Raw genomic sequence first — 12,144 nt, 5'->3', positions numbered from 1 at the left:
GGTGAGAAAGGAGAAAACTTTTTATATAGAGCTCAACTTCCATATAACAGATACATATTGCTATCAGATGAATATATCCCCCAAAATTCATATGTTGATATATAATCCTGAATGTGATAGTATTAAGAGCCGGGGCCTTTAGGAGATAACTAAGTTGTGATGGTGAAGCCTTTGTAAATGGAATTAGTTACCTTATAGCAGAGATTGAAGGGAGAACCCTAGAATTCCATTGGCCATTCCATCTCTATCTCTTCTGCCACGAGAAGAGGCAGAATTCCTCTTTTGTTTTGCCCTTCCCCCTTCTGTCATGTGAGGATGCTGCCTAGAGAAGATGCCATCAATGGAAAAAGCTCTTACCAGTTCATTAAACATGCTGGTGCCTTCTTTCTTGGATATCTCAGCCTCCAGTATTATAGGAAATAAAGTTATGTTTTTTATAAATAACCCAGACTTTGTTCTTTTTTTAAATAGTAACACAAACAGACTAAGACACATGTTAAACAAAATATAATCCTCTTCAAACTGTACTCCTTTCAATTATCGTATTTCTCAAAGCATAACCGGAAAACAAGTGTAGGAAAAAAAGAAAACAAGCATTAATAAAATGTCTGCTACTTACCAGATGTTGTACTAGCCATGTTCAGTATGATTTCACACTTAATAACAAAACTTGCCAGATTTCTCTTCTTATTCCCTTTTTGTATCTGAGGCAAAGTGACATAAAATGACTTACCTAAGATTTTAAAAAGTTATAAATGGAAATGTGGAGATGTGACATTATTTATCTTTGACTGTAGATGAAGCACAAAACACCAAAAAATAAAACCCTCCCAGCACTGAGTGAGAGTTTACTATATCCCAAGCTTATAATAAATAAATTGCATTTTATCCTCACAGCAATGCTGTAAATAACTATTATTACTTTCCATTTTATAGAAGAGAAAAATGAAGTGAAAAATAATAACCAATTTCACATAATTTAGATGGCTGGAGCCAAGATAGAAACCCATCTGTATAATTTCAAACTCTAAGGGCTGACTGTAGCACTCCTCACTCTCCATACTTACAATTTTTGTCTGGATATATTTACTCACACTAGGACTTTCTGGATGGTTAGCCTTAACTCTCTGGGGTTGCAGGCTAACTAAGTAGGACCAGCGAACGAAATATAACATGTGTTGACCTCAGGATTTCAGCATCATGATAGGGCATTAAAAAGTCTGTCTATTACAGGTTCTCAGGGACAAAACTGTAGCTCAAAAAAGTTAGGATCTATTGACATATTGCAATAAGGGAGAGCACAGAAAAAGAAACTTAGAACACCTCTCCCCAACAAAGAATGCTAAGGTTCTTACAGGAATAAGGGGAGGGGAAGGTGATGGAAGAGTGAGGGGTTTAGGTAATTATATTTAGCAGTATTTGGCTTAAAATAAAGCAGGTCTGTGTGTAAAGATGTTAATTTCAGTCTTTGGCTGAAAAGCAAGTTCAGGGCTATGGTTCTGTGGAAAATACAGTGGTGAGATGAATATGAAATGCTCTGTCTGTAAATCACTTATCTGGAACCCTGCAAGACTGCCTCTATGCTCCAGAGACTCATATCATTCAAGCAAGAGTAGGTTCTCCCATTCTTAGTGAAATGGCATCAAACAGCAAAGTTTCTGACAGTCTGTGGTTTTAAGATTTGCAGAACTAAGTCCCTTTCTTAATGAACAAATGAGGATTTTACTGATTTACAGAGAATGCAACTTCTCAAACTTAGTTGAAACTGCATTTTTATCAAGATTTACACAGTCATATCTTAGAGATAATGTGAGTTCAGATACAACCACAATAAAGCAAATATCACAATAAAGCAAGTCACACAAATATTTGGTTTCCCAGTGCACATAGAAGTTATGTTTACATTATTCTGTAGTCTGTTAAGTGTGAATAGCTTATACCCAAAAAAAGAATGTATACACTTAAATTTAAAATACTTTGTTTCTAAAATATGCTAACCATCATCTGAGCTTTTGGTGAGTTGCAGTCTTTTTACTGGTGAAGCGTCTTGCCTGGATATTGACAGCTGGCGACTGACCGTGATGGGGGTTGCTGAAGACTGGATTGGCTGTGGCAATTTCTTAAAATGACACAATGAAGTCTGCCAAATCAATTGACTGTTCTTTAACAAAATATTTCTCTATAGCATGTGATGCTGCTTGATAGCAGTTTATTTACAGTAGAAATTTTTTCAAAATTGAAGTCAATCCTCTTAGACCCTGCCACTACTTTATCAACACATTTATGTGATATTCTAAATTCTTTGTTGCCACTTCAACAAAGTTCACAGTATCTTCACCAGGAGTAGATTCCATCTCAAGAAACCACCTGGCTAGCCAGTTATCCCAGCACCATTCATTGAAGAAGGAGTCCTTTCCTTATTGCTTGTTTTTTTCAGCTTTGTCCAATATCATTTGGTCATAGGGGTGTAGCCTTATTTCTGGGCTTTCTTTTCTGTTCCGTTGGTCTGTTTTTCCTCCAATACCTTGATATTTTTGTTAATGTAGCCCTGTAGAATAATTTGATATCAGGTAACATGATGCCTCCAGCTTTGTTCTTTTTGCTGAGGATTGCCTTGGCTATTAAGTCTCCTTTTAGATTCCATGTGGATTTTAAAATAGTTTTTTCTACTTCTTTGAAAAATGTTATTGGTAGTTTGATAGGAATAGCACTGAATCTAAGTTGCTTTGGCCCATATGGCCATTTTAATGATATTGATTCTTTCTATTAATGAGCATGGGATGCTATTCCATTTGTTTGTGTCATCTCTGATTTCTTTGAGCAGTGTTTTGTAATTCACCTTGTAGAGCTCTTTCACCTCTCTAGTTAGCTGTATTCCCAGGTATTTTATTCTTTTTGTGGCAATTGTGAATAAGATTGCATTCCTGATTTGGCTCTCAGCTTGGCTATTGGTGCATAGAGAGGCCTGTGAGTTTTGCAGGTCGATTTTGTATCTGAAACTATGCTAAAGTTGTTTATCAACTGAAGGTGCTTTTGGGTGAAGATGATGGTATTTTCTAGATATAGAATCATGTTGTCTCCAAAGAGAGATAGTTTTACTTTCTCTCTTCCTATTTGGATGCCCTCTCTTTCTTTCTCTTGCCAATTGCTTCCCAAAGATTTTCAATAGACTGCTTAGATCTATCAAATAAATCACTTATCTATGGCAGGTATAGCCTTACAAAATATATATATCTTAAATAATAACTCTCGAAAGTCAAAACTACTCCTTGATCCATGTACTGCAGAATGGATGTGGTGTTAGCAGACCTGAAAACAACATTAATCTCTATACATCTTTATCTGAGCTCTTGGGTCACCGGGTATGGTGTTAGTGAGTAGCAATATTATGAAGAGAAGTAGTTTTCAACAGTGGGTTTAAAATATTCAGTAAACCACTCTGTAAGCTGTTATCCAGACTCTGTTGTTCCATTTACAGAGCACAGGCAGAGTAGATTTAGCATAATTTTTAAGAGTTCTAGGATTTTTAGAATGGTACACGAGCACTGGTTTCAGCATCAAGTCACTAGCTTCATTAGCGTCTAACAAGAAAGTCAGAGTGGACTTTGATGTTTTGAACCCACGCCTTAACTTCTTTTCTCTGTCTAGAGAGTCTCAGAATGTACTAGATGGCATCTTCTTCCAAAATAAGGCTATTTCATCTACACTGATAATCCGTTGCTCAGGGTAGCCACTTTTGTAAGTTATCTTAGCTAGATATTCTGCATAACTTGTTACAGCTTCTAGATCAGGACTTGCTCCTTCACCTTATATACTTTTATGTTATGGAGATGAATTCTTTCCTTAACCCTTATGAACCAAGTTCTGGTAGCTTCAAACTTTTCTCCTGCAGCTTCCTTACCCCCTCAGACTTCAGAGAATTGAAGAGAGGTAGGGCCTTCTCTGGATCGGGCTTTGGTTTAGGGGAATGTTGTGGCTGGTTGATCTTCTATCCAGACTTCTCAAACTTTCTCCTTAGCAGCGATAAGGCTGTTTTGCTTTCTTGTCATTTCTTTGTTCACTGGAGTAGCACTTTTAATCTCTTTCAAGAACTCTTTTTTGCATTCACAATCTGGCTAACTAGTTGGCACAGGAGGCCAAGCTTTTGGCCTGTCTCAGCTTTAAATATGTCTTCCTCACTAGGTCTTATCATTTCTAGTTTTGGGTGTAAAGTAAGAGAAGTAACTCTTCCTTTCACTTGAACACTTAGAGGCCATTGCAGAATTATTACGTGGCTTTAGCTTTATGTTGCTGTTTCTCAGGTGATAGGGAGGCCTGAGGAGAGAGAGAGAGATGTGGAAACAAACCGGTCAATGGAGCAGTCAGAATAAACACATCATTTATTGATTAAGTTCACTTTCTTACACGGTGTCAAGAGACCATGGCAATGTTACAGTCAGGTAAGAGGAGGAGGCAAAAAGTATTTTAGAAACTTTAAATTTCCTCCAATTCAAAAGCAGAGTGGTAGGGTAAATGGTAAGGGTCTAGTAGCATTTGAAAGGGAAGTCTTTGCTTGATGATGGTAACTAGTCAGAATTTGTACCTTGGATAATCTTTCAACTGCACAAGGATTTATGAAGAAGGAGATTCGAAAATATAACCAAAGGAATTGACTGTGTTTAAGAGAGTAAAATGCTAAAGTTACAAAATTTAAGAATTAGAGAATTTATAGAATTCAGCATTTTCCAAGTTACAATTGGAAACTCAGAGTTAGGTTCTAAATGTAGCAGAAACTGCTAGATATCCCTTGAAACCAGCTCTCTGCTCACCCTTTCTCTCCTAGAATAGAATCCCAGATTTCAGATGGGCACATGGCTGTGTAAATAAATGTTTAACCAGCCTTCCTTGAATCTAGATGTGTGCCTGTTACTAATTTATAATTCATGGGACACAAGCAGAAGTGAAAGGCATTTTGGGAAATGCCTTTAATTGCCCCTTTTCACCCTTCCTTCTTTTACCTGTGATGGCTGGAACTGAGGTAACATCCTGAGCCATGCGATGGAAGCCAAGTGCTGTAGAAAGCAAAGTGGCAGCCTAGGAAGGATTTGGGTCCCTGATGATTTTTTTGTGAAGCTGTGCTTTTTTTCCCACCAGACCTGAACTTCCAAACTCCAGTCATCTTTCTCACAAGAGAAAAATAAGCATCTTGGTTACTTCAGTATCACTTGTGTCTTTTTGTCACTCATAGCTATGCACACTCGTAATTGAAATATTGGTCCTCTGCATTAATATCCCTAGGATTGGACACTGCCTTTGCTATATTGTACCTTCCACTAAAGTGAAGCGTAATGTCACAAAACTAGCATCAGGTATAGATATAAGTTGAGATTAAAACCAACAAATTACATTCTTGGACAAAAATGTGACATTATATTTGAAACACATGAAGACTGAATACAGTTATCTTCAGGCTAATTTTCAAAACTTGGGGGCAATGAAATATAGTGGTTAATAATACAGATTCTGGAAACAGACTGGATTCAGATCCCTTCTTTGCCACCTAATGTGTAAATTTAGCCACACTACTTCACTTCTTTGCCTCAATTTTCACCTCGGTAAAATGGGAATAGTTACAGACCTATTTTTAGGGTTGTTTTGAGAAGCAAATTGATTATATAAATATAACTCACATGTAGTTATATATATAATACTCTAATATATATTATATATACATAGTTACATACGTGAAATTCTTAGAGCAATGCTTAGCAAATAATAAGTGCTATTAACCAACCTAATAAGTAATCTAACTAATACAAATATCTCAAGATTTAGGGTTAAACAGTAGAATTTACTTTTTGATTAGGGGAATAAAGTTAATAGGAGATGACTCTTGATGTACTCCATATAGTATTGGGAAGAGAATTTATCATTTATGATCATTCCCATGGATCACTCCAAATGTTTAGGTAGAACTGACATAATTTAACCTTAGGGTTTGTAAATGTCACTACAACTGTCAGTGTAATACTTTCTATAATACTTTCTGTAATATTATTAAAGAAATAACCTTAAGTATCTTTTTTCCTTAAATTTACAGTTTCCCAATGTTGATTGCTCTGCTTAAATAATGAACAACTCACAATAGTTATATGATATAATTTGCATCTTTGGCACCATTCAGTTTTATATATTAATAAGACTAATATGTAATTGAGTTATAAAATAACATATAAATAATTGAATAATTTTTTTAAAAAGATTTTCATATGTTATGTCTCATTTGCAGCCAGAGGAAAAAAACTTGTAATTTTCTGTGGAACTTTCCAGATAATTTTATAGATATGGACCATTTTTAACAGAACATTTAACTTATACATTTTTAAATAAGCCAAACCGGAACATGAAAACACCGTTTCAGTGAAACAAACAGACTGAAACATTGTATCAGGACCACAGTCAGGAATGCTCCTTTTCTCTCATCTTCCCTTATTGTTAGGTTTTATTGTTTCATTGAAATGTTATCTCAGTCTTTAAATGGCTTCTCTCTACACTGAGTGAAAATATGCTGGCCCATTCGCATCTTTGTCACCACTCAGTATACTCAAGATAAATGTATAAATAGGAAGCTTGAAAGATCTAGCTGGGAAAATACAAAGGCTCAAGGAGGAGTCATGCAGGATGAGCATCTGGTCTTTCTTCTTCTTGTAGAACTGCAGTTTATAAACTTCCTCTCTCTATGAGGCATTTGCACCATACTGGGAAACTTCCAAATATAACTCCATTACAGAGCTATCTGAAGAAGCTAAAAAACATCCATGCTGATCCACAGTGTAAAATAGATGACGTTCAATATTTGTCAAAACATTTCACCTTTGCAGCTACTGAACCTGTAATAACAAGGACTAAGCCCGGGTTGACAACAGGCACACAATTATACTTACTGGAGAAAGTTCAAGGAAAGTTTGAAATACATCTGTAAGAGAAGAATACATAATTTAAAAAGATAGTGCCTTTTGGATATTTAAAACATGAAAATAATTTCCCACCATTTAGTGCTTTAGATAGTCTAAAGTTTAGAGGTTTTATTTTTCTTTAGCCCACAGATTTTAACAGTGAACAACATTTATTAAGTTCCTCTAATATTTGAAACCTTACTGGGCATCTTTTATTTTATTGTTCACAAATACATTGTACTAAATGTTGTCTATTCCAAAGCCTACAAACACAAGCTTGTGGGAGCTGAATGAGCTCAGTATACTCTAGATAAATGTATAAATAGGAAGCTAGACCGTAGCTCTTGGTCAGGGCTGGTGAAACAATTGGAATGATAATAATCTGCTGCTCAAGCTTCATAAAGACTATCGGGGTGCTTAACTAAAGGAGTATTTTGAAAAATTAATATAGGGGAACTCGATTAGAAGAATGACCAGGGCATATCTGAAAACATTTTCCTCCCTCTATTTTCTGGATTTTATTAGTTGAGATTTTATTTTGAAATTCTCTTTCCATCTGTTCTAGTCTGAGTTCTTCTTAAACTGCTGGTAACTAAAGAATCTCAGAAATCTCATAGACTCAATTGGAAGGCTGAAGAAACATGTTTCAAAGTGGACAAAAAAACTGTAGAACCCAAGTAACTAAAACTTCAGTTCCCATTAGGTGAGTCTGGAGAAAACACCACTGCCTTGCCCTCTGGAACCACTGCCACTGGTAACACTGGATAGTACCATTGCTGCAGGACAGCAGCCAATTTGTGTATGTGACAGTGGGTTGCACCACCACCAACACCTCCATGGAGTTCCTGTGCCACTGCCATCAACAATGCTGTTGTGACTTTCCATTGTATGTTGCTGCTGGCACCTCTGCCTACAGACACAAATGCTACTGCCACCACTGCAGACAGAATTCTGAATCATTCTTTCATGTTTTCACTACTTCCTCTAGACAGCAAGATTATATGGGCAGCATGTGATCAATTTCAGTTAAGAACTCAAGCAACCTAAGAAGAAATTTAGAGAGGAAAAATCTACCCCCTTTTAATCACTCCACCTAACTTGGTACTTTTATACCTGAGAATTATATTTGAAAGTTGAGTAAACAACAAAAGGCAAATATTAGTCATAATCTACTTCTTTGAATGCCCAAATATACAGCCATCCTTTTCCCCAACTTATATTTTAAAAATGCTTTGTCCTAATGTAACATAAAAATGGCTATGCAATGGAAAACTCCCTCTACTTTCATTTCAAGGGGAAACAAATTAAATTCTTGTCAGTTACTCCATTCAGCTCTAACAACTACAACTGGTTCTCTGCTCATACCTATTCTTCCCCTAGGAAAAATGCTATAACATCATGTACATATTCCATAATCAATGAATTAAATTACAAACTTCTCTCTCACCAACACCTTTCTTAAAAATAATGAAGAATGAGAATATGAAAACTATTTTAAAGAGCAGTTAAAATTGATGCAAATATATTCATTATTAAAAATAATATATGGAGATGCTAGAGTCCATATTTCTGCAACTGATCATGAGAACATAGCTAGAAGAGTCTCCCTCCTCCACATTACCTTGTCTTTCAAACTCCAGCTCAGCTTTCCAGTTCTCCTGATAAAGAAAAAAAAAAACTTAATTCTTTAGTTATCCAGATATTAGTGGTCCTGCCTAATGAACTTGGTGTCCTTGCATTGAACTTTTAGCTTTTCTCTATCTTTACTGAATTACACCAACTTTTCCACTGACAATAAGGGCCAATCAAATACTTCCTTTTTGACCTTGAACCCCCACCTTTAAAACTTCAGTCAAAATAACTTAATAAAATCTGACTTTTTAAAACTCATATCTGGAAAAGGCTTAATGGCACTTCAATACTGCAGATAAATCTAAATCCCTAAACAGGCCATATGAAACCCACCTTATTTTCAGACTCATATCCTACACTAGCATTTTATACACTAGCTATATTAAACGAATTCTTGGTTTCCAAACTATATTGTCCTGTTTGGATGGATGGATAGATGGATAGATAGATAGATAGATATGATCATTATAATGGAGATATTTATAAACTAAATTTTACTCTATGGGTGTGTCTGTATAGATACACACATTAGTACTTTTGTCAGTGCACATGTGGAGTTTACTAAATGTCTAGCATATAAATAACAGCTAATAAGGATCACAGAAATGAGCGAAACAGTGAACGCATGAATAAATGAATACAAGATAAGAAATATAAAAAACAAAATTGCTTCAAAAATTATAAAAATCAAATCCCAATAATCTTCAGTTTCAGCTCCTACAGATAAAGAACTTTGAAGTCACCATTCTTGTCCTTACATAAGAAGCTGAACAGCCAGGCGCAGTGGCTCACGCCTGTAATCCCAGCACTTTGGGAGGCTGAGGCGGGTGGATCACAAGGTCAAGAGATCGAGACCACCCTCGTCAACATGGTGAAACCCCGTCTCTACTAAAAATACAAAAAATTAGCTGGGCATGGTGTCATGTGCCTGTAATCCCAGCTACTCAGGAGGCTGAGGCAGGAGAATTGCCTGAACCCAGGAAGCAGAGGTTGTGGTGAGCCAAGATCGTGCCATTGTACTCCAGCCTGGGTAACAAGAGTGAAACTCCATCTCAAAAAAAAAGAAGCTGAACAAACTGAAAATCATTAACTTTTTTGGAATCAATCAGAAAATTCTGGTTGCAGGGCAAAACACCACCCTAAAATCTGGAGAGAGAAGTAAATACCAAGAATTGCAGGTGATATCAATTAACTTATAGCTGAAGCTGCTAGAGTCAAAACTAGTAAAAATATGAAAATAATATTTTGAGGAATTTCTAGGTGCTCAATGTGATGTACCCTGAATGTGAGAAACTCTTAGAGGCTACAGTCTGAGATAGCACCTGCACATTTATAGGTTTTCTTCCAGAAACCCCAGCAGCCTCTCATAGTGAAGACTTGTGAAAGATCCCAGTATAGCTCTGGCAGGGGGACAGAAAGAGTAGTCATTAGGAAATATCCTCAGAGTTCTCCATAGCAAAAGCCCACTATCCAGGGAAAAAGATTTCACTGGTCCCTTGTTCTCCCAGGGAAAGGGATTATTCCCACTCCACCCTCTTCTAGACTTCTTGTCTCATCTAAAGAAGAAACTAAAAAACACTTGTGAAGGTCAGACCAGGGCTAGAGGCCACTAATCGACTGAGATTTAATCACAGCATTACAGAACTCTTCACCTACCCGACAGCTTACCACCACACTGACAAGACTCCAGTATAATAGCAGATTACAACTGAAGAAGCTGAAAGATGCAGACTGTCTCTGGTCCGTAGTCCTTAAAAAAGATTAGTCAAAATAAGAGGAAAAGAAGGGCACCAAGGAATTTAAAGCCTCTGACACATATAATTACAGCAAACACTAAACACAGCACAACACCCAGTCATATTAACATACACCCTCACACTGAAGGCATATTTTTCTCAGTTCCTGTTACCTGATACATCATATACAGCTTTCAACATCAACAAAATTACAGGACATACTAAAAGGCAAGAAAAATCACAGTCCAAAGAGACAACACGAGCATCAGAGTGATGACTGAAATCAGTAACTGAGGCATATGCCAGATCATCAAGGTTTATGCAGCCAGCTTTAGGGCACATCCAGGAAAAACACGAGCCACACACACAGCTATAGTTGTTTTTACAGAGGTTTCTAGGAGGCTTTGCAGTTATAAATTTTCTTAGAAGCAGAGAAAGGCCTGCAGGAACTGAGGCAGATAGGTGGTAAAGCCAAAAGTTACTTATATTTCTGTGAGACTTTTCTTAGTGCCCAGTAAATCTACATTTTACATAAGATAAGGTGAATGTCTGAAGAGAAAAAAGAGAATAAAGGAAAAGTCTATGTAACTGTTTCTACAGGGGTGAAGGAATGAGCTTTGACTTAGTTCTGCACCTGCAAAGATAAGCTTGTACTGGACATTATCAGTGTGGAATTGAACAGACTTTAGTTTTAGGAGCTAGACTTACATTGTGTACCTAAAGTTACAATTAGCATGTCTTTTGTGTGTGTGTTTGGGAGGCCAGTAAATAATTTACTTATAAATGATCTATGTGACAAGTATTCCCAGATGCCTTTCACTTAATGCTAGTGACAGCTATTCATTTGGAAGAGGATGTTGCAATGATTCAATCTCTGGGCTTAAGTTTCCCTTTTATATAAGAAGTTTGCAGGTCCTGAGATTTTATGTTTTCCTTTTAAGAGCCAGACTCAGATACGACCCAAAATTATTGGACAAAAAATTTACAAGAGCAATGATTAATATATTATGGACTCTAGTGGAAAAAGTAGACTACATGTAAGAACAGAAAGGTATTATTGTCAGAAAAATGGAATCTGTAAGAGAGAATAAAAAGAAAATACTAAAAATCAAGAACATTGCAACAGAAATGAAGAAAGTCTTTGACGGAACATTAGTAGACTAGATATGACAGAGTAATGTATAATGAGTTTGAAGATAGGTAAATAAAAATTTCCCAAATATAAATGCACAAAGAAAAAAATTATAAAAAAAAACCATAGATCTAAATATCCAAGAACCATGGGACAATTTCAGTAGTTATGATGGGCCTGTAAGAGGAATACCAGAAAGAGAAGAAAATGACAATGCAACAGAAAATAAAAAGTATTTGGAGTAGTAACAACTAATAACTTTCTAAAATTAACTAGAAAAAGCAAACCACAGATCCAGTAAGCTCCAAGAAGGCCAAGCTGAAATAAATAACAAAACAGTTTACATCTATGAAAGCCATATTTACTAGAGAAAACCAAAGACAGAAAGGAAAACTTGAAAAAAGGCAGAGAGAAAATAAAACACTTTACATATAAAGAGACAAGGGTATGAATTATTCAGACTTCTAATTATACATTAAGAAAGCAGTAAGAGTATAGAGTGAAACATTTGCTGTCAGAGGAAAGACAATGACAGACCTAGAATTCCATGTCCAGTGAAATTAATATACCAATTATTTCCAAGTTTGTCTATAAATTCAACACAACCCCAAACAATATACAACAACCATCTTTGTGCACATCAACAAATTAGTTCTAAATTTAACATGGAAAGACAAAAGACATAGAACAGCTATGAAAATGCTAAAAA

Source organism: Callithrix jacchus, chromosome 13 (assembly GCF_049354715.1).
Source record: "Callithrix jacchus isolate 240 chromosome 13, calJac240_pri, whole genome shotgun sequence".
Taxonomy (NCBI): Eukaryota; Metazoa; Chordata; class Mammalia; order Primates; family Cebidae; genus Callithrix; species Callithrix jacchus.
This window is presented reverse-complemented; position numbering follows the sequence as displayed.